General features: G+C 39.9%; 1 long non-coding RNA gene across 2 annotated transcripts; it reads right to left on the bottom strand.

The window, feature by feature from the left end:
- Nucleotides 1-1,221: 1,221 nt before the first annotated feature.
- On the bottom strand, nt 1,222-21,317 carry LOC138736064 (uncharacterized). Of its 2 annotated transcripts, none has more exons than XR_011340081.1 (3): nt 21,206-21,317; nt 20,642-20,735; nt 1,222-1,345 (listed from the first exon to the last, which is right to left on the bottom strand). It is a non-coding gene; the product is annotated as an uncharacterized lncRNA (long non-coding RNA). The 2 variants fall into 2 exon arrangements; XR_011340086.1 differs by lacking the exon at nt 1,222-1,345 and adding an exon at nt 1,458-1,556.
- Nucleotides 21,318-23,001: the final 1,684 nt, after the last annotated feature.

Below are 23,001 nucleotides of genomic sequence, written 5' to 3'. Positions count from 1 at the left end.
GCCATTGAGAATTGCTCCCATAAGAAGGTGAGTGGTAGAATCGGAGGAAGTTGATAAAAATGTGGGGAGAATTGATTCCAGGGGAAATAAAGGCTGGGATTGCTCTATGAACCAGTATTGATTTGATGAGCTGATTATGGCCTTCTTCTATGCCTGATGGGAGCATGGAAACTGCCAAGCATCCTGCATTTACCAATTAGATATTGCTTTGCAATAGTTAGCTTTACCTGTTGGAGGATGTCTGAAACAAGAACAATAATATCAGCAGCTTAAACAACTAAGAAAATAATGGGAATTTTCACTATTACAAATGTTGTTAATAGATCTGGAGAAACAATTTATTATAGAGATGAACACATTTTCTTTTTTTTAAATTTCATAGCACACATGAGGTACTGTTAAACATTTCTGGAGAATGGTTTTACTATTCAAAGGTATTGTGGGTGGGGGGGGGGATGGTATTATGCCAACATGTATTCATCAGCTGTTGGTAACCATGATGATGAGGTCAGTAATAATTTAAAATCAAAACGTTGGGAGTCAGAGATAAAAACAAAATGCTGGAAATTTTCAGCAGGTCTGACATCTGAGGAAAGAGAAAAGGTTAATGTTTAAATGATAAAATTAGTAAAATAACAAGTGTGATCAGTAAATCTTTTTCTGGCTGTATTAGTTGAGGAAAAAAAAGACATTGAATGACTTCCAGAACATTCTGCCATATATTGTTCCAGTATCTGAATAGTATGTCAAATCTGAAAGGCAGTACCTCATGTAACAAAACATTGATATTGATCTGCACCATTACCTTTACATATAGTGTAAAGTATTATTAGGTGCTAAACATGCTAGATCAAATCTCATGTACTAGACATGGACCCCAAAAGTAACAAGATTAGCTCAATTCTACATGGCTGGAGGTTCCTTGCTTCCTGTAAGTGTCTCATAACCATTTGATCGACATAGCCAGGCAAAACCCACAGAAATTATACTAATGTTCCCATTTTTCTATTTACACCAAAGCCTGCCTTCTCTTGTGAAACCTGTTCTAACTCATCACTTCTTCCCAGGTAGACCAGCAATGCATGTTATTTTCTGGAGTAAATCCAGGAACAGCTTTTCTTGTTAATCCAAATCCAGTTACATATCCTTGATATTACTGGATTGCAAATGGTTGGCAGAAGCTTCAACCAGAAACATTTAAGTGAAAAATCTTACCTTGGATATGAAACCTGCCCAAATGGGACTGGCTCACACTCACGTTATGGTGGTATGGTTGAGCACTAAGAACATTAAGATCCTGCTCTTTCTAGAATAACTGCAGGTTGTTTATGTACCAGCTTCAAATCTAAAGTGAAACACGATTTTTTTTAAATTTTTATCACAAGAGATTAAGGAAAAAGTACACAATGGTGCAATGATCTTTCACTCAAAATTTTGAGTGTTGAAATTCCCTCTATTTCATTGATTAATTCTGAGATTCCATTTATTTTCCTGTATATTGTAGATTCAGAAGGAGGATGAAGTTTAAAAATCACCATCTTCACATCCAGGTACTTCTATAGCAAGACACAGAAGTCTGCAGACACCATGACTGAAGTAAAAACACAATGCTGGAGAAACTCAGCAAAGGTAAAGATATATAACTAATATTTCAGGCTTGAGCCCTTCATCAAAATGAACACAGGTGTCCAAACCAGAGACTTTTTCATCATTATGGGCATTAAAATTTTGAGAGCAAATCAGAATTTGAAATAAGATAGAAATATCATTTAAAATAATTTTCTTAGCTTTGTCATACCTGTGGAATGATAAATAGAAATAAAGCTAACCCAAATTTTACCAAAAATGATTAGAGTATATAACAATGCAAACAGTGTGGTAATCATGTGCCAGGAGCTGGACTTTTGATATTCACCTCATTTCCATTTATTGGCCAGGAAGCATTGTTCCACATTTTTGTGTGATGTGGGTAATGCTGGCAAGCCTAGTTTTTAATGCCCATCCTCCAAAAACATTTAATGAGACATATTCTCTAATTGTTTTTCATTGATTAAATAATCCATTTCTTTATGGAACCCTGGAAGCTATTTTATGCCTTTCAACATTTTCTACCCTCTGCAGTCATTGTATCTGCATCAACCTTCATCCTCCTTAATTCCCTCTTCTGCCCAATCACTCCTCCCCTCCTACCACCCATTCCACTGCAAGCTGGTGAATATCAAGAAGCAGGGGATGAAAGGAGCAGCAATGGTAATGGACATAACATGCATGAATGAGATCTTAGTTTGCATATTATGTTGTTCCACAATTCATATGAATTGGCACATTTAGTATCCTATCCTCTGTGTGCTGGCTATTGGCCCCATACAACTGAGTTGTTAAGGTACACATCACACTTTAAGAATGTGTTTCATAATATCATGTCACAATACCAGTCCATAAAAGAAACAGTTGATACACACAATCAGTCTTGGAGTAGGAAAATGGTCAGTGCTCTGAGGAGTGCAATACCAACATACATGATTTAGTGCATTGTATGTTAAGAACCATTTAACTTTTCTCATTAATTAGCAACAAGAACAGGGCCTCTGTACCACCTTCCCTCTACCACCCCCCCCCCCCCCCACTGCAACTGGATCCTCAACTTCCTCATTGGAAGACCACAGTCAGTACAAATTGAAACACCATCTCCTCCTCACAGATGATCAACACAGACACACCTCAAGGATGCACCTTTTACTCACTGGCTCTATTCATTATACACCCATGACTGTGTGGCTAGGCATTATTCCAATGCTATCTACAGATTTGTTGATGACACCATGGTTGTTGGCAGAAACATAGACTGCAATGAGGAGACAAAGGAGGGACATAGATCAGCTAGTTGAGTGGTGTCACACCAACAACTTTGCACTCAATGTTAGAAAAATCAAGGAGATGATTGTTGGCTTCAGGAAGAAATCAAGAGAACATGAACCAGGGGCGTGTGGCAAAATGGCGTAGAGTCTAGATGTTCAATCTCGACCTCTCTGGCCAGACTTTTAAATACCTGTTTTTTAGCCCTTTGTTTTCAAGTTTAAACTTTTTAAATTTTAGTTTAAAGTATTAAGGAATTATTATGGCCACTAATGGTAAAAAGACTAAACCTCAAGTTCATAAGAAGTTACATTTTCGAAGTGGTGAAGATCTGGGGCCTAGATGACTTGAAACAGCCCCAGGCTCAATTTCTTCATTGCCTAAACCCCAAAGATCACCTGTGGGGGCTGAAAAAAAAATTATTGCTCACCAAATGAAGGATGGCACTGGAATTACCCATTCTCTGGAAGAAGGTGGGTGTTCCCAAGAAATGGACCCCGATTTGGAAAGCCTTTCGATTTCAATGGAGGTAGCACGCAGGAAGAAGACTCCATTGTTGGAAATGCATCAGGTAGCATTTCAATCTGAAGAAATTGTTTTTCTTTGTGAATTGATGAGAAAACAACAAGATACGAGGGGAGACCAGCGGCGACCTCCTGAAGAAGTTGGGGTGCCTTCGCTGGGAGTCCAGACCCGCAGTAAAACTTTTAAAATGCCTTCTGTTGAGTTGCAGCAGGAGCTGCAGTTACCTTGTTCTGCCACCATGTCAGAGAGAGCAGAGCTGAGATTTACTGATTCACAGTGTATGCAATAAAATGCAGTTATTCAAGCTATTATAAAACTTTTGTTGACATCTTAAATGAATGAAATGGTTCAAATGAATGATGGTATGAGTTCAGAATTAAATATGGTTAAGACATGTGTGGATGCATCTTATGAAGAATTAAAAAAAAATTCAGACTGCTTTTTTGAACTGAAAACAAAAAGTGACTTCTAACACAGAAAAAGTGTTGAAGGTGGAAAAATCAGTCATAGAATTAGGAGAACTAGAAGGAGCTAGAAAAAAAATAGATTATTTGGAAAATCAAAGCAGAAGGAACAATGTGAAAATTGTTGGTTTGCCAGAAGATATAGAAGGACAAGATCTTCTTCGTTTTTTTAAAGACTGGATTCCGCAAATATTAGGGCAAGAATTTTTCTCTGGGGGATTGGCACTGGAAAGAGCCCAGAGCTTTAAGAAGAACACCCTCAGCTGGTCAACCATCAAGACCGATAATAATTCAATGTCTGAGTTATTTGGATAGAGAATCAATACTTCGACTTGCAGTACAAAATGTGAGACAACGACAAGCCCCATTATCGATTCAGAATAGCAGAGTCGTTTTTTTGTCCTGATCTGAGACAAGATGTCATTCAACATCGACATTGATTCAATTCAGTTAAAGAAGTTTTGTGGCAAAAGGTTATTGTTACCCTGCAGTGTTGAAAGTGTTTTACAGAAACTATCAATTTCGGTTTTTTGAAACTGATTGTGAAGCAATGATTTTTGCTGATTGAAGACAAAGACGTAGTCCACCATGATCTCCTAAAGAAAAATTTGGTAGTTCTGGAAACGGAAGAAATGGCAGAAGTGGGAAAAACGGGAATGGAAAGAATCTACCTCCTTCCGAAATGGGATCTTCGAGATTGGAATCTTTTGGATGAAAAGAAGAATTCCCTTATTCTACTTTTTCTTTTGTTATTATGATATTTTGATGTTATTGACTGTTTGGCTGGGGAGGGAGAGATTTGCACTAAGTTCTTTACTAGTCACCAGCCATTGGTGGGTGACCCACACCCAATTTTTGTTTAGGGGATTACTACCTTTGTAGTCTTTTTTGGGGGGGGGGATTTTCTTTATTTTTCCTTTTTGATTATTTTTTTATTTTTATTTTTTAAATTTTTTTTAGTTTTTAATTTGTGATTTTTTTTATTGGAGGGCCTATATACGTTGATTTGAGTTTTTATATAAAGATATTATTGGTGTTTAGTAATAATAGTAGATATGTCAAAGTTGAGGTTTGCTACTTTTAATGTTCGAGGATTAAATAGTATGATTAAATGTAAGCGGGTCTTGGCGTATATTAAGAAAATGAAAATTGATATTGCCTTTTTACAAGAAACACATTTGAATGTGAAGGAAAGCATGAAATTTAAAAGGGATTGGGTTGGGCATGTATATTCTTCATTTAATTCTAGAGCTAAAGGTGTAGCAATTTTGATACATAAAAATGTATCTTTTGAATTACAATCAATGGAGGAAAAGGCAGGATGTATTCTTAAATTGAATTGTAAGATTTTTAGTGAATTTTGGATTTTACTTAATATTTATGCTCCAAATGCAGATGATGAAGTAATTATTTCAGATGCATTTTTATGTTTGGGTCAAGCTAATGATAATATTTTAGTTGGTAGTGATTTTAATTGTGTTTTGGAACCTTTATTAGATAAATCTCCGAAGAAAGTTTAAAAAATCCAAGATGACAATCCAGGTCCAAACGTTGATGAAAGATCTTAATTTAGTAGATATTTGGAGACGTCTTAATTTGACAGAGAAAGATTTTTCCTTTTATTCATCTAGACATGAATGGTTTTCAAGAATTGACTTCTTTTTAGTATCGGCACATTTACGAGGGAAAATACAACAAGCGGAATATAAAAGTAGGGTGATTTCAGATCATTCTCTGTTATATTTTACATATGAAACTTCTGAGAAAATTCAAATAGCTTATCGTTGGAGATTTAATACAATGTTGTTAAAAATATGGAATTTATTGATTTTTTGAAAAAACAAATTAATTTTTTTTTAAAGAAATTCTAATTCTGTTCAAAGTAAGTTTGTATTATGGGATGCTATGAAAGCCTAATTGAGAGGACAAATAATTAGTTACACTTCTAAAATAAAAAAGAATTGATTAAATCAGAGTCTTGAATTAGAGAAACAGATCGATGAGTTAGAAAAGGAATTTCAGAAAGATGCTACAGAAGATCAGAAAATAGAATTATCTAGGCTGAAATTGAAATATAATACTTTGCAATCTTATCAATTTGAATGTGTGATTAATAGGACTAAACAACAGTATTACGAATGGGGAGAGAAAGCACATAAGGTATTGGCATGGCATTAAAGAAAGAACAGATATCGAGGACCATTAATGCTGTTAGACAGAATTCTCTTATTACTTATAAACCTCAAAATATTAATGATTTTTATTCATTTTATAAAATGAATACATCTGAAGGAAAACAGGAAATTGGATCGATTGATTTTTATTTATCACAGTTGAATTTACCGATATTAGGGGATGGAGATATACAGGAGTTAGAAGAACCATTTACTGATTCAGAAATTAAAATGGCTATGCTGGAAATGCTGAACAGTAAATCACCTCGTGATGATAGATTTTCAGTTGAATTTTATAAAATCTTTTATGATGATTTATCTACAGTGTTTGGGGATGTATTATGTCAAGTTGGAGAACATTATGATTTACCTGAGTCTTGTTCTAATGTTTTAATTATAGTAATTCCTAAAAAAGATAGAGATCCTTTGAAGGTATCTTCATATAGACTAATTTCATTGTCAAATGTAGATTATAAAATAATAGCTAAAATACTAGTGAATAGATTGGCTACATTTTTACCAAAGTTGATTCACATTGATCAAACTGGTTTTATAAAGAATAGATATGCTTCAGATAACATTTTGCGTGTGATTAGTTTGATTAATAGATTTCGACAATCTTTAGATCATCCGATGGTGATATCCTTAGATGCAGAAAAAGCATTTGATAGAGTTGAATGGAATTTTTTGTTTAAAGTTTTGGAGAAATTTAAGTTTGGTCCTTCTTTTATTGGTTGGATTAGGGGCTCTATATAGTAAACCAGTAGCTAGAGTATTGACGAATGGTTTGATTTTGGAATCTTTTAAGTTAACTCGATCAACTCGTCAAGGTTGTCCTTTATCACCAGCTTTGTTTGCATTAGTGATTGAACCTTTAGCACAGTTGATAAGACAAAATACACAGATACAAGGTATGAAAGTTTTAGATGAAGAGTATAAAATTAATTTATTTGCTGATGATGTATTGGTGTATTTAATAAACCCAGCTCAGTCACTTTTGCATTTGAAAGAATGTTTAATACAATATGGATGCCTTTCTGGATATAAAGTTAATTGGGAAAAAAGTGAAATATTACCATTAAGTGAAGGAGATTATTCAGTTTATAATATTATTAATTTGAAGTGGACTGATCAAATTAAATATCTGGGTATAATTTTGAATGTTAATTATCAATCTTTATATAAATTAAATTATGCTCCGTAAATGAAAAAAATTAAAACTGATTTGATTAAATGGAAAGATTTACCTATTAATTTAGTGGGAAGGATAAATACAATTAAGATGAATATCTTTCCACGTATACAATATTTGTTTCAATCTATTCCGTGTTTACTTGATAAAATCTTTTTTCGAGATTTAAATAAAATGGTTAGAGAGTTTTTATGGAGGGGTAAATTTTCGAGAGTAGCTTTCAATAAATTAACTTGGAAATATGAGTTAGGGGGACTACGTTTACCACATTTTCAAAGTTATTATGAGGCAGCCCAACTTAAATTTATTAGTTCATTGATGGATTTGGTACAGCCTCCTAGTTGGGCTAAAATTGAGATGGCAAGTATTTCTGAATTTGAAATACATCAATTTTTGTTTCGGTGGAATATAAATTTGTTACAACAATATAATGTGCCTATACTAAAACATTTAATGAAGTGATGGATAAAGAAAAATAAAATGATAGGTTCTAGGGGTAAATTATTGGCTTTGACTCCGTTGTATAATAATCAACTTTTTTTTTCAATACATAATCAAAATTTATTGCATTGGAGATTTAAAGGTGTGAAAAATTTGTGGGATTGTTTTAAAGAGGGTAAGTTTTTATCTTTTAATCAGATGAGGGAAGATTTTGGTATTGATAAGAATTCTTTATTTCTTTATTATCAAATTCGATCTTTGGTAAAATGTATGTTTGATAGAGATATGATTTTACCTAAAATGACTAAATTTGAGACTTCTCTTATGAAGATACCAGAGAAGGGTTATATTTCATTTATGTATAAAATATTACAGGATGGTATGGATAAAAAGGGTTGGGATAGATCTAAAATTAAATAGGAAGTGGATATTGGTTTTACTTTTTCTGAAGAGGATTGGTTAGATATTTGTTATGATAGTGTAACTAGATTGATAAATGCACATTATGCAATGATTAATTACAATTTTTCACATCAATTACATTTGACACCTGAAAAATTAAAAAAATATATGGTTTTAATTAATCAGATTTGTGTTTTAGATGTGGTGATATGGTTGGAACTTTTTTTCATGCTGTTTGGTCATGTATACATATACAATCTTTTTGAAAGAAAATTCAATCATTTTTAGAATATCTGTATAAGATTAAAATAGTTTTAGATCCAACAGTATTTTTATTAGGTAGTTTGCAATCTCTGAAAGGCTTGGGATTAGATAAGTTTCAGCTTGCTTTTGTATATTTAGCTTTATCCGTAGTGAAAAAATGTAATGCTAGTACGTGGAAAGATACAAATATGATTGATATTAATAGATGGCATAATGAGATGAAATATTGTTTAATAATGGAAAAATTACATCTGTTTCGCATGATAATTATAATTTTTTTTATTAATAAGTGGCTGTTATACTCAGAATATTTACATTTCAATTTATATTGATTAGATTTTAATATACATATTTAAGTATTTTAAAAATATTCTCTCATTTTTCTTTTTATGGCTCTCCTTAGGAGAGTTGGCTGAGGGGGGGGGGCATCTTTACTTTTTTTTTTTCCTATATATATATATATATAAATATAAAAAAAATGTTCATGTTCATGTTTAACTGCTGTATATGTCATATATTATTTGTTTTTTGAATGAATAAATAAAGTTTTAATAAAAAAGAGAACATGAACTGGTCCTTATCAAAGAGTCAGTGGTGGAAATGGTCAAGAACTTAAAATTCCTGGGTGTCAACATTGCCGAGGATTTGTCCTGGAGCCACTAAGTCAATGCAATCTCAAAGAAAACTTACCAGCAACTATTCTTTGTGAGGAGTTTGCGAAAATTCGATATGTGACCGAAGACTCTCTCAAACTTCTACAGGTGTACCGTGGAGAGCATTCTGGCCGGTTGCATCACTGGCTGGTATGGAGGGACCAATGCCCAGGACAAGAAAAAGCTCTAGAAGGTTATTAACTCAGCCTTTCATCACAGGTAACATTCTTCACTCCATCAAGATCATCTATAAGAGCCAGTGTCTTAAGAAAGTATCCTTTGGGGGACGTGGCAAGATGGCGTAGAAAGAAGACATGGAGTTCCACCTCTCCTCAGTTGAACTAATTAATACCCAAATTTAAAAGTCTTGAAAGTGGTTAAAAATAGTTTTTTATGTATATATACACAGATTTCTGAACAGTGGAGAATCAAAATAGATAAAAATAAAGAGCGTGCATGCGTGCGTGTGCGTATGTATACACATACAGGTTTCTGAACAGTGGAGAATCAAAATGACTACAAATGTGAAGAAATCCAAGATAACAGTTACAGAAGAACTGAGTCCTACTTACCAAGCTGAAGCCACGGAGTCGTCTGCAGGAGCCTCCAAGACTCAACATATCCCAGGCCAGCTGAGTATAACTCCAGCGCCGACCGTGCAATCGCAAGATGGCGCCGGCATTGTTTTGGGTTCGGCCGACTCTGACTCGCATGCCCGTGAAGCCATGCACGCGGGCAGGTCGGCCGAGCGAAGACAGTTGCAAGAGCCCACTGATTTGACTGGTGGTCTTGGGGTGCGCAGTGCTGTGTCGGAGGACACGACTGCGCAGCTGGCAATGCTCCCAGGCATGTGCGGTGCATCACGCATCTGGGAGCTTTTGGATAAAATGTGGGCCTATCTTCCACCCATAACCCTCTCTTATCCGTGTATATATCCAGCCTCCTCTTAAATGGAAGAATTAACTCTGCCTCAACTATTTCCTCCGGAAGATTATTCCATTCAGCCACCACTCTCTGAGTGAAGAAGCATCCTCTTATGTTTCTCCTAAAATTTTGCACCCTTACCCTCAACTGGTGTCCTCTTGTTTCAACTTCCCCTGCTCTCAGGGGGAAGAGTCTACTTGCATCTAGTCTATCTATTCCTTTCATAATTTTAACACCTCTATCAAATCCCCTCTCAACCGTCTATGTTCCAAGGAATAAAGTCCTAACCTCCTCAACCTTTGTCTATACTCTAGGTATTTTAAGCCAGGCAACATCCTTGTAAATCTTCACTGCACCCTTTCCACGTTATCTTTCTCCTTCCTATAATTTGGAGACCAGAACTGAACATAATACTCCAAACATGGCCTCACCAATGCCTTAAACAGTTGCAGCATCACTTCCCAGCTCCTATACTCTATGCCAGGGGTATCAAACTCAAATTCACGGAGGGCCAAAATTAAAAACTTGGACTAAATCGAGGGCCGAACTAAATATTTATTGAAAATTTTCAACAACATCTGCATGTTTTCTCTTCTTTCAACATATGTAATGTTAAACTTTTTCTTATTAAAATAAATGTTTAATAATAGTTTTGGATAAACTCTTTCCAGAAGCATTAACAAATGAGAAATAAAATATTCAATAAATAATATTTCTCTATAGAGGATTTGTCAAATGTTGCTAGTGTGCTGTTGAATACTAAAATCTGAGGGCTATTGAGAATGTGGGAGAATAACAAGATTCCTGAAACAATCAAATGGGTGACTGATTGTGGGCATGAACTCTAGCAGGGTTATTTGTCATGTCCTTTTTCCATTGGTACAGATATCCTTTGATTTACACACTTTTCAAGTTTTATGCCTAATGAGCTTGTATCCAGGTGCAGGACCATTTTTGACCAGGAATATATTTATCACTGTGACATGAAACTATTGGAAGATCGTTTTATCCTGAGATTAAAGTTCATAATACTTACTCAGGCCTGTGTGCGGGAGGGCGGGGTTTGCGGGCGATCGGGTTGGACAACGACAGTGCGGGGGCATCGGCTCTCGCTGCAGGGCGGCATCTCAGCGGATCGGCGGCCCCGTCACCGTGAGTCGCGGATCGGCCTGCGGCAGGGAGGGGGAGTGGGCAACGGTCCTGGCGAGGTCAGGCCCGAGGCCTCCGGTTCCGGGCGCTGGGAAGCGACCTTGGCTTCCCCTGACACCGGCCAGGCCCCAAAACCAGAGTCCACAGTGAGACCCTGCAACGTAAACAGAGGAGGTGGGGGCGATTAGCAGGTTGACGCCAATGCATTCTGGGATTTGTTGTATTACTGTGCATGCGCTATACTGGTGCGGCGGTCAGCGGGCCACCTCTAATACATTTTTGAAATGATCTTGCGGGCCAAATATAATTATATCGCGGGCCAAATTTGGCCCGCGGGCCAGAGTTTGACATGTGTGCCCCATGCCATCAGAACTCTGTAATTAGTAAGGGATTGCTTAAGGTGGGATGTGAGTGGGTAGGAAAGGGTGAGAATCACTGCTCTAGACCCAATTGTTACTGAAATATTTTGCTTGAGAAAAATTGTCATTGGCTCATTTCCTTTAGCGTTCTGAAACCGTGCACGTGACGAGTCAATGAGGGATGATTAAAGCAGTGGTCTTCAAACTTTTTCTTCCCACCCACAGACCACCTTAAGCAATCCCTTACTAATCACAGAGCACCAATGGCACAGGGACGCGAGTGGAAAGAAAAAGGTTGAGAACTGTTGTATTGTGGTAACTCCACATCTGATTAGGTTAATTGTTAGGCAAGTGGTCAGAGAAGGACCCCCCCCCCCCCACCCCAAGAAAGGCTTAAATCACAGGAACAAAATAAGCTTTCGTCTCACTGCTCCCAATCTTACACACAGTCCTGATGTGGAATGTGGGGTCGCAGCTCCACGTTCACCCGAGTTCAGGTGCTGTCTGTGTGGAGTTTGTACGCTCTCCCCTTGTCTTGGACCAACAGGTCGGTTGCCTGACGAAGGCACCCGAACCCCCCGTTGAAACGCTGGCGTCCGGAGTGGTAGAGGAATTGGCTGAGAAGAGCGCGTTGCTCCCACCCCCCTCCCATGGTTGGAGAGGGATTAAACTGCGATCTCACGGTGCCGGGCTCGTCTCCAACAAAAGGAGCGGGAGGCAGGGTCCGCCGCACACGGAGCGAGGGGGAAGGCATCGCCAACGAGACGTTCGGTCCGGCGTCGCCGCTGAAGCGCAGACCCAGCGAAGATGGTCCCCAACTCCAGCCGCGTCTGTGTGTCCGGGAGCCGGGCGGGCTGAGTGCGGCGCTCCGATCACCGGGATTCGGGACTCTGAGATCCCTCCACACCTCCGGCGTCTTAATTTTCACCTTCAGTGTGCATGCGCTATACTGGTGCAGCGGCCAGCGGGCCAACTCTAATATATATTTAATATGATCTTGTGGGCCAAATATAATAATATCCCGCGGGCCAGAGTTTGACATGTGTGCTCTATGCTATGATTTATGAAGGCATACCAAATCCCTTCTTAACCATTCTGTCAATATGAGAATCCACCTTCAAGGAATGCTGCACCATAACTCCAAGATCTTTGTACTTGTACATTCCCCAATGTCCTCCCCTTTAATATACATATCCTATTTTGATTATTTTTACCGAAATGAAGCACCTCACACTTCTCTACATTAAATTCCATCTGCCATCTTTCAGCCCAACTCTCCAAACAAACCAAATCCCTCTGTAATCCCTGAAAATCTTCCTTGCTATCTGCCACTCCCCCTATTTTCATATCGTCTGCATATTTACTTACCCAATTAACCACCCCATCATCCAAATCATTAATATAAATTATGAACAACAGGGGACCTAGCACCAAGGCACACCGCTCCATCCTGACAGACAGTTGTCCACCATGACCCTCTGCTGTCTTTCCTCCAGCCACCTTTGGACCCATCTTACTACTTCTCTATTAATCACTAGTGACTGAACCTTCCTTACTAACCTTTCATGTGGAACCTTATCGAAGCTTTGCTAAAATCCAGACAGACTGCTCTATCAACTGCTCTACCTTCATCCACCTTTCTTGCCACTTCTTCGAAAAACTCAACAAGGTTCGTCAAACATGATTTCCCCTTCACAAACCCATGCTGGGTGCTCCTGATCAATCCCTGCTTATCTAGACATTCATACACACCATCTCTAAGAATACCCTCCATAACTTTCCTTACCACTGGAGTCAAGCTTATAGGCCTATAATTACTTGGCCGACACCTTGTGCCTTTATTAAACAATGGAACTAGATTAGCAACCCTCCAATCTTGCGGCACTACACCCTCTTCCAGTGATCTTTGAAAAATCACTGACACTGCCTCTGCTATTTGTTCCCTGACCTCCCTTAATGTCCTGGGGGAAATCCCATCAGGACCAGGAGACTTATTCATTTTTACTGACCCTAGAAACTCCAAAACGTTTTCTTTACTAATCCCTATCTTTTCCATAACTAAGCCATTTGCCTCTCTTAACTTATATAGTCCAATGTCCTTTTCCTTCGTGAACACAGATGAGAAAAAAAATCATTTAATATCTCTCCCATCTGATGCGGTTCCTCGCACACTTCACCGTTCTCATTTTCCAGTGGTCCTATTCAATCCTTAACCCTCCTTTTAGTATTCACATATCTGTAAAAACCCTTTGGATTCACTTTTACCTTATCAGCTATTGACACCTTATTCCTTATTTTTGCCTTTCTAATTTCCTTCTTCAGGTTTTTTGCTGAAACCTGTGTAATAATCATACATCTTATCCATTTTTTGCTTCTTAAATTTAGTAAATGCACCCCTCTTATCCTAAACCAACTTCCTTATTTTTCCAGAAAACCACAGTTCCTTTAGGCTTTTGGCCTTGCCTTTCGATCTGACTGGCACTTAAAGATCCTGTTCTCTCAATATCTCTTCTTTAAATACCCTCCAAATCTCCTCTATATCCTTTCCAGAAAAAAGATCAGCCCATATAATTTTCTGCATATCCTTTCTCATTTTTTCAAATCTAGCCTTCCCCCACTCGAAGACCTTAAACCTCAGACCTGGCCTATCTCTTTCCATATTGAAGCTAATGGACCCATGATCGCTGGATCCAAAGTTCTCACCAATGCACACTTCCGTCACCTGCCCTATTCTGTTCCCTAACAATAGATCTAACACTGCCTCTCCTCTAGTCTTCTTCTTCTTTGGCTTGGCTTCGCGGACGAAGATTTATGGAGGGGGTAAAAGTCCACGTCAGCTGCAGGCTCGTTTGTGGCTGACAAGTCCGATGCGGGACAGGCAGACACGGTTGCAGCGGCTGCAGGGGAAAATTGGTTGGTTGGGGTTGGGTGTTGGGTTTTTCCTCCTTTGCCTTTTGTCAGTGAGGTGGGCTCTGCGGTCTTCTTCAAAGGAGGTTGCTGCCCGCCAAACTGTGAGGCACCAAGATGCACGGTTTGAGGCAATATCAGCCCACTGGCGGTGGTCAATGTGGCAGGCACCAAGAGATTTCTTTAGGCAGTCCTTGTACCTTTTCTTTGGTGGACCTCTGTCACGGTGGCCAGTGGAGAGGTCGCCATATAACACGATCTTGGGAAGGCGATGGTCCTCCATTCTGGAGACGTGACCCATCCAGCGCAGCTGGATCTTCAGCAGCGTGGACTCGATGCTGTCGACCTCTGCCATCTCGAGTACTTCGATGTTAGGGATGAAAGAGCTCCAATGGATGTTGAGGATGGAGCGGAGACAACGCTGGTGGAAGCGTTCTAGGAGTCGTAGGTGATGCCGGTAGAGGACCCATGATTCGGAGCCGAACAGGAGTGTGAGTATGACAACGGCTCTGTATATGCTTATCTTTGTGAGGTTTTTCAGTTGGTTGTTTTTCCAGACTCTTTTGTGTAGTCTTCCAAAGGCGCTATTTGCCTTGGCGAGTCTGTTTTCTATCTCATTGTCGATCCTTGCATCTGATGAAATGGTGCAGCCGAGATAGGCAAACTGGTTGACCGTTTTGAGTTTTGTGTGCCCGATGGAGATGTGGGGGGGCTGGTAGTCATGGTGGGGAGCTGGCTGATGGAGGACCTCAGTTTTCTTCAGGCTAACTTCCAGGCCAAACATTTTGGTAGTTTCCGCAAAGCAGGACGTCAAGCGCTGAAGAGCTGGCTCTGAATGGGCAACTAAAGCGGCATCATCTGCTGTAAAAAGCAATCCTGAACACATTGTACAAAGACTAAGCCATCTTGCCCTCTCACTGATTGTGTTTCCCAATCAATGTTAGGAAAATTGAAATCCCCAACTATCACACCCTGTTTCTACTACACATCTCAGTTATTTCCCTGCACATTTGCTCTTCCAGTTCCCTATTCTCTTTTGGCAACCTATAATATACCTCACCTTTCTTATTTTTTAGTTCAACCCACAGAGCCTCACATGATGAGTCCTCCAGTCTATCTTGCCTCAGTACTGCTATAATATCTTCCCTGACAAGCAACGCCACACCTCCCCCCCATACCCCACCAATTCTGTCACGTCTAAAACACCGAAATCCTGGAATATTCAGCTGCCAGTCACAACCTTCCTTCAACCATGTCTCACTAATTGCTGTCACATTATAACACCACATGTCAATCCACACCATTAGTTCATCCACCTTTTTTTTTAAACCACACTCCTTGCATTGAAATAAATGCATCTCAGAGATCTTCCACCTTTAACTTTCTGCTTCTCACCCTCTCTACAATTGTTACTATGGCCACTATTTATTACCTGCTGCTGTTCCACCTCCAGATTGTGTGAAAAAGCCTTTTATCTTTCCCTAAAGGCTCTGTTCTTGTTATCCTCCCTGACATGAACCCTTGTCCCCAACCTTACTAGTTTAAAGCCCTAGGAAACGCCCCTGCCAGGAGACTGGTACCTCTGGGATTTAGCTGTATCCTTACAGTATGGGTCCCATCTCCCCCAGAATTAGTCCAAGAACTTAAAACCCTGTCTTTTACTCCACCCCTTCAACCACACATTCAGTCTCCACCTGACTCTATTTTTACCCTCACTATTGCGTGGCACAGGAAGTAATCCGGAGATTACACCCTTAGTGGTCCTTCTTCTGAGCTCCCTGCCTAACTCCTTATATTCATTTAGCAGGACCACTTTTTCCTTCCTACCAATGTCATTGGTACCGACGTGGACCATGACCTCAGGCTCTTTCCCTTCCTCCTTCAGGATGTTCTGGACTCGTGTAGCCACATCCCAGACTCTGGCACCAGGAAGGCAAACCACCACCTGGTTTTCTTTATCTCTTCCACAAAAACCTCTGTTTGTCCACCTCACCAATGAGTCCCCTATAACTATCACCCTATTCTTCCTATTACTTCCTTTCTGGGCTACAGAGGCTGACCCTACAGCTCTGCCTGCCTTAGCCTGAATATCGCCTTCCTCAGTACTCAAGGAGGAGTACCTATTTCTGAGGATTTCAGGCTCAGATGGTCTCTCTGGAGACTGACCTTTCTCTTTATTCTTCCTAACAGTAACCCACTGCCCTTCCTCCTGTGGGCCAGGTGTGACCACCTGACTATAACTCCTATCTATGACCGCCTTGCTCTCCCTGAACAAGGCGAGGTCATCGAGCTGCAGCTCAAGGTCCCTGACTCAGTCCCTTGGACACTGCAGCTCAGCACACTTAGTGCACACATGGACATCCAAGAGGCTAGAAGACTCCATGACTTCCCACATGTGACAAAGGGAGCAGAAAACTGCCCTCACACTCATCCTTCCTCTTGTACCTTACCAGAGTAAATATAAGAAGATATATAAATTAAATGTGAACATCTTACCTCAATTCAGATATGATTGTCCTCAGCCTCACGAGCCAAAACCTCAAAGCCCCACTCCTTCACCAGGCTGCTCCTCACTGGTCGCTCCCTAATTCCTACCCTCCTTTTATTGGCCCTTGACCAATTGACCTATTAACCAATTAATTAATTAATTAAACCTGGCCCAGCACCTCTTACCTGCTCACCTCTTCCTTCCTCTGCTCCCTTGAGTGTTTGATCAGGCTCCAGTCAGAACCCTTTTATAGGCCCTTACCTTCCCAGCAGCCTCTCCTCCTCTAATGGTCGCCTCTGACTCCTTCTCCTCCTGATTTAAATCAACAGGTCCCTTGGTAAATGCCTTTAAAAAGACTCCTTACCTTCCCTCCTCTTTACACTTTACTCCTTTCCTCTCCCGACTTTACTTTAGGCCCAGTAAAAGCCCTTAGAAAAGCCCCAGTAATCACCTTGAAAAACTCTAGAAGAATGGTTAAACATGACCTACCACGCACAAAGCCAATGTTGACTACGCCTAATCAGTTTCTGGCTATTCAAATAATCCTATGTCTGATCTCTTAGAAAATCTTCCAATAATTTACCTATTGGCTCACTCACCTATAATTCCCAGACTAATTTTGGAGCCTTTTATAAACAATCCACCACACCACACCTGTGGCTAAGGACATTTAAAATATTTTCTACACTAGCCTCCCACAAGGTCCAAGAGAATATCTTGTCAGGCCCTAGGAATTTATCCATCCTTATTTGCTTTAAGATAGCAAGCGCTTCCACCTCTTTAATCTATATAGATTCTATGACCTCACTGCTTGTTTTTGTTATCTCCCATGACTCTGCGCCCATTTTCTGAGTAATTACTGATGAAAAAACATTTAAGTTCTTACCCCATCTCTTTTGGCTCCATACATAGCCAACCATTCTGATGTTCATGGGGGCCCAGTTTGTCCCTTACTCTTAATATACCTGCAGAAACCCTCAGGATTTTACTTCACATTGTCCGCCAAAGTAATCTCATCTTTTTTTTAGCCTTCCCGATTTTTTTCTTGAGGTTTTTCTTGCATTCTTTATACTCCTTAAGTATCTCATTTGCTCCATGTTGCCTATACCTGCTATTCACCTCTCTTCTTCTGAACTAGATCCCCAATATCCCTTGAAAACCAAGGCTCATTATGCCTGCAAAATTTGCCTTTAATCCTAACAGAAACATACAAACTCTGTACTCTCAAAATTTCACTGTTGAAGGTCCTCCACTTAATCTCACTCATCCATGCCAGAAAACTTACCTCAATCCACACATTTTAGATCCATTCACATTTCCTCAAAAATTAGCCTTTCTCCAATTTAAAATCTCAACCCGAAGCGCAGACATATCCTCCTCCAAAATTAATTTGAAACTAATGGCATTATGATCACTGGATCCAAAATATTCCTCTGCACACACTTCTGTCACCTGTTCTGTCTCATTCCCTAAAAAGAGATCTTGTATTCTCTCTAGTTGGTACTTCTATATATTGATTTAGAAAAGTTTCCTGAACACATCTGACAAACTCCAAGCCATCCAGCCCTTTTACAATATGAGAGTCCCAGTCAATATGTGGAAAATTTAAATTCCCTAATATCACAACCTTATGTTTCCTGCGGCCGTCTGCTATCTCTCTACAGATTTGCTCCTCCAATTCTCATTGACTATTGGGTAGTCTATAATACAACCCCATGAGTGTGGTCATACCTTTCCTATTCCTCAGTTCCACCCATATAGCCTTAGAACACAAGCCCCTGGTCTGCCTTGCCTGAGCACAGCTGTGACATTATCCGTGTTGAGTAATTTCACTCCACCCCTTTTCATCTCCCTGTTCTATTGTATCTAAAGCAACAGAAGCTTGGAACATTGAGCTGCCAGTCCTGCTCCTCCTGAAACCAAGTTTCACTAATGGCCACTATATCATAATTCCCATGCCAATCCACACTCTTAAGCTTGTTTGGCTTTCCTACAATACTCCTTGCATGGAAATAGATGCACTTTAGAAAACTTCCACCATGTACAACCCATTGACTTCTAATGGTGCATCATCTTTCCCCTCCTCTACTCCTCTATCTGCTCTGGCACTCTGGTTTCCATCCCCCTGCAAATCCAATTTAATTCCCCCAGAGCAGCACCTGCAAACCTTCCTACAAGGTTCAGATGCAAACTGTTCCATCGGAACAGGTCCCACCTTCCCTTGGAGAGAGCCCAATGATCCAGAAACCTGAAGCCTTCCCTCCTGCACCACCTCTTTAGCCTCATGTTAAGCTGCATTAGCCTCCTATTTCTAACCTCACTTGCATGAAACTCTCATGAAAACAATCCTCAGAGAGGTAGTTTTAGGAAGGTTGGACACAAATAAGATTAAAAGAGAAATATTGTTTCCTTGTCTTAATTTTATTATTATTTTCACCCTGTTTCAATTATTTAACCTTGTAATTTTGACGTGAGGGCAATGTACGCCTTTAGTATGATGTCCATGTGAATTAGCTACCACAGGGTAACAGGTCTCGTGATTCATCTAGTCCATGCCAAATTACTTATTCTGCCTAGTTCCATTGTTCCTGGACCATAGGCCTTCTTCCCCTGTCTTGTTTGTTTGCTTCAGTTTAAAGGGATGATTGCAAAACTGCAACTCACTTTGCGTCACTCCTAACTTTTAGTTCATTGAAGGAAAGGGAATGCTCATGCATGAATCAGACTCTCCTTGAACGTGTCATTGTAATATGCTTCATCCACTTCATGTTGCAGCCTGTTCCACATTCTCACTCACCCAGTGTGCAGAAATTCTTCTTAAATTCTTTATTAGATTAGTTAGTGCCAGTGTTATCTATATCATGCCTTGTTCTGTATTTGTATACCAGTCTTCCATTTGCTGTACTTTTAACAGTTTTGTGTTGTGGTCCATGTATTAACTACCACCCAACCAGTGCTGCTTTAATTTCCTTTATATCATCATTGTATCTGGGATTTGGTTCATGTCAGTCTGCATTTCATTGCCACATATCTTTTTAACATTAAACGTATTGATTTATTGTATGTACAGCCAGAAGCAGATATTTATTGTTCCATGGTTTAAAAAGGTAATTTATTTCCTCCCTCTGAGTTTCAATCACTTTTCCAATTCCACAATCACAAATTAATTGACCACAAACACTATTATTGCCGCCACCCCATTCAACCACTCCCCCCCCCCAAAAAAAAACTTGGCTTCTATCATCTGACTTCTTTTAATGATAAATGATCTCTTGCTGTAAATTCAGTGGTGAAGCAGCACACAGTCCCCCCAACCATTTTGAGCTGTTCATGGAATTCCCTTTGTTCGTACATTGGAAATATGGGTGATTGTGCAGGTGTGTGTGGGAAATGGAACTAAATTTCTGTTCCTCCTGATGCTTAAATCTGAAAATGTCTTTGGCCAAGTAGAATAGTGATTCTGAATCGAAGACACTACTATAATCTCGTCCAACCTTAATCCCAAGCATTGTTTAATTCAGAAGCTGCTCTCACCTCCCATCATGGGCAGGAACAGGATGATGCTGTCACCCATTTACATTAGAACCATAGAACAATTACAGCACAGAAATAGGTAAATTTGGCCCCTCTAGTCTGTGCCAAACCATTTTTTTCTGGGTCCAACTGACCTCCTTCCTTCCCATAGTCCTCCACATTCTGAGAATTAACTGACACCAGGTTGCATTATTTTCAGAATTCATCATCTTCTTAATATTTTAAAACTGTTCTGCATATAGGGGGAATAAACTGGTTAAACATCCTTTTATCATTGACATTCTTTTCTGATTAAGTAGCATCACTTACTTGCATAGACTTGATGGGCTGAGTAGCCTATGCTCTTATGACTGAATTCTGAAATATGTCATCAGATGGGTCTTTGAACGCAGAGTGGTTCCAGCTGTATGGGGATTATAAGTAATGAAGAGAGCCATTGATCCTTCTTCTGCCCAGCGCTGCTCCCCCCACCCCCCTCAGAACGCCGAGCGACTCCGACCTCCAGCACTTATCCTGGGTCGTGGGCTGATGACATCATCGCGACGTCATCAACCCGGCCCTAGCTAGCCGCTTGCAGCGGCAGTATATTTATGGAGTGAGGCGGAGCGCTGCGCTCCAACTGTACAACCAGCCTGAGGAAGGATCTGATTCAGTGTTTGGAACCGCACACAGAGGATTTATGGAGGTAGGTCCAGCGATGTGAGGGTGGAGAATATCTGCCTTTGCAGTAGCAATTTTTTTCTCTATAAAAGGGCTTTGAGAGATTCTCACATTCAGTCACATAATGAAGTGACTGGGTACTCTGTCTGTTCGCTAATTGGTTCAGTGCCTTTGCTGAGAGCTTGTTATACGAACAGTAATCAAGAACCATACCAGTGAGACTGCTCTTGCTAAGGATACTCTGCTCCTGCAGGGAAAATGATCACAGGATTATTGATAAGCCTCTGACATTAGCCAATAACAGAGCTCTGGTCCTGAGTTTCACCAGCAATGTTTTTACATTAGAATTATTTTTCACTCACATTGTGCCTCCAGTGTTAATTGCAAGATGTCATGGTTACTATAGCAACAACTTGTATGAGTCATTGGGCCTTGTCAAGGGGTGGCACCTGCATCATTGTATGCTTTTCATTTTTTTTTGCAGGTTACTACATTGCAGTTTGTTTCTGCAACTAATTCCCTGATTACTGTAGAAAACACATTGAATAGCAGACAGGAAAGGAGGTAAACAAAGACACAAAGGCAGTATGACTTTAGAATAAATACAGCAAACTGGCAACATTTAGAATAACTGAAGGCCTGGCTTCTCCCAAACAGTAAACACTGAACTGAATAGTGCTTGTTGCCTGCTTGAGAAGTAGGATGAAATATTCAATGAAACTGGCACATTGCATGAGCACTCTCAGATGAAAGAAAGTCTCATCCAGGATTAGTTGGGCAGCACAGTTAACATAGGGGTTAGCACAATGCTGTTAAGCGCCATCGATGGGGATCGGGGTTCAAATCCCGCGCTGTCTGTAAGGAATTTGTTTGCCTGCGTGGGTTTTCCCCGGGGGCTCCAGTTTACTCCCACCCTCCAAAATGTGCCAGGGTTGTAGGTCAATTGAGTGTGATTGGGCGGCATGGGCTTGTAGGCCAAAAGGGCCTGTTACTGTGCTGTATGTCTAAAAATTAAATTTAAATTTATGGCACACAAGAATCAACCTGGAAACCTATCTGAGACGATTTCTAGACTGGTGGTTCATGTACAGAAGGTGACAACTCAAGTAGATAGGGTGGTAAAAAAAGGCCAATAGAAAGCTTGATTTCATTGTTCAGGACATTGAGTATGAGAGTAAGGAAGTTTTGGTGTAGCTATATAAAATCTTGGTTAGAGCACATCAGGAGTATTGTGCACAGTTTTGGTCACCCCATTACAGGATGGATGAGGAAGCTTTGAAAAATATACCGAAGAGATTTACCAGGATGCTGTCTGGAATGGATGGCATGAGCTATGAGGAGAGGCTGGACAAATTTGCGTTTATCCCAAAAATGACTGGAGTACTTAAGGCTGAGCAAAGAACTGATAGAATTTATAAAATTAGGTGTGGATGAGGTTGACAGTCAGAATCTTTTTCCAAGGATAAAGCTGTCAAATATTAGAGGGCATTTAAGTTGAGGGAGAGGGGGAAGAGTTTAAAAGAGATGTGCAGAACAAGTTATTTACAAAAGAATCAGAATTTATTGTCATGAACGTCACAAAATTAGTTGTTTTGCGGCAGAAACAGTGCAAATATTACTATAAAATTACATTTAAAAATAAATAAATTAGTGCAAAAATAAGAAAAAGTGAGGTATTGTCTGTGGTTGATTGTGCATTCAGAAAACTGATGGGAAAGAAGAAGTTGTCCTTGTGCCGCTGGGTGTTCGACCTCAGGCTCCTGCATCTCTTCAGTGTGAAGAGGGCATGGTGAAGGTCCCTTGAGGAAAAAGGCTGCTTTGTTGAGCCCCTTTCACACTTGCAAGTGATCCTATAAATTAACAGCCAATCGGCCTTTAAAATGTCCAATGTGAAAGCAAATCAGTTCAACGCTGGCGTCAAATGATGTCATCTCATGCCAGGGATTGATAGCCTTGACCCCTGTACAATCCCTATCACCTACAGATGCCAGTGTTGCAATCAGGCAAAT

The sequence above is a fragment of the Narcine bancroftii genome, chromosome 1 (genome assembly GCF_036971445.1).
Source record: "Narcine bancroftii isolate sNarBan1 chromosome 1, sNarBan1.hap1, whole genome shotgun sequence".
In the NCBI taxonomy this organism is placed as follows: domain Eukaryota; kingdom Metazoa; phylum Chordata; class Chondrichthyes; order Torpediniformes; family Narcinidae; genus Narcine; species Narcine bancroftii.
This window is presented reverse-complemented; position numbering and strand designations above follow the sequence as displayed.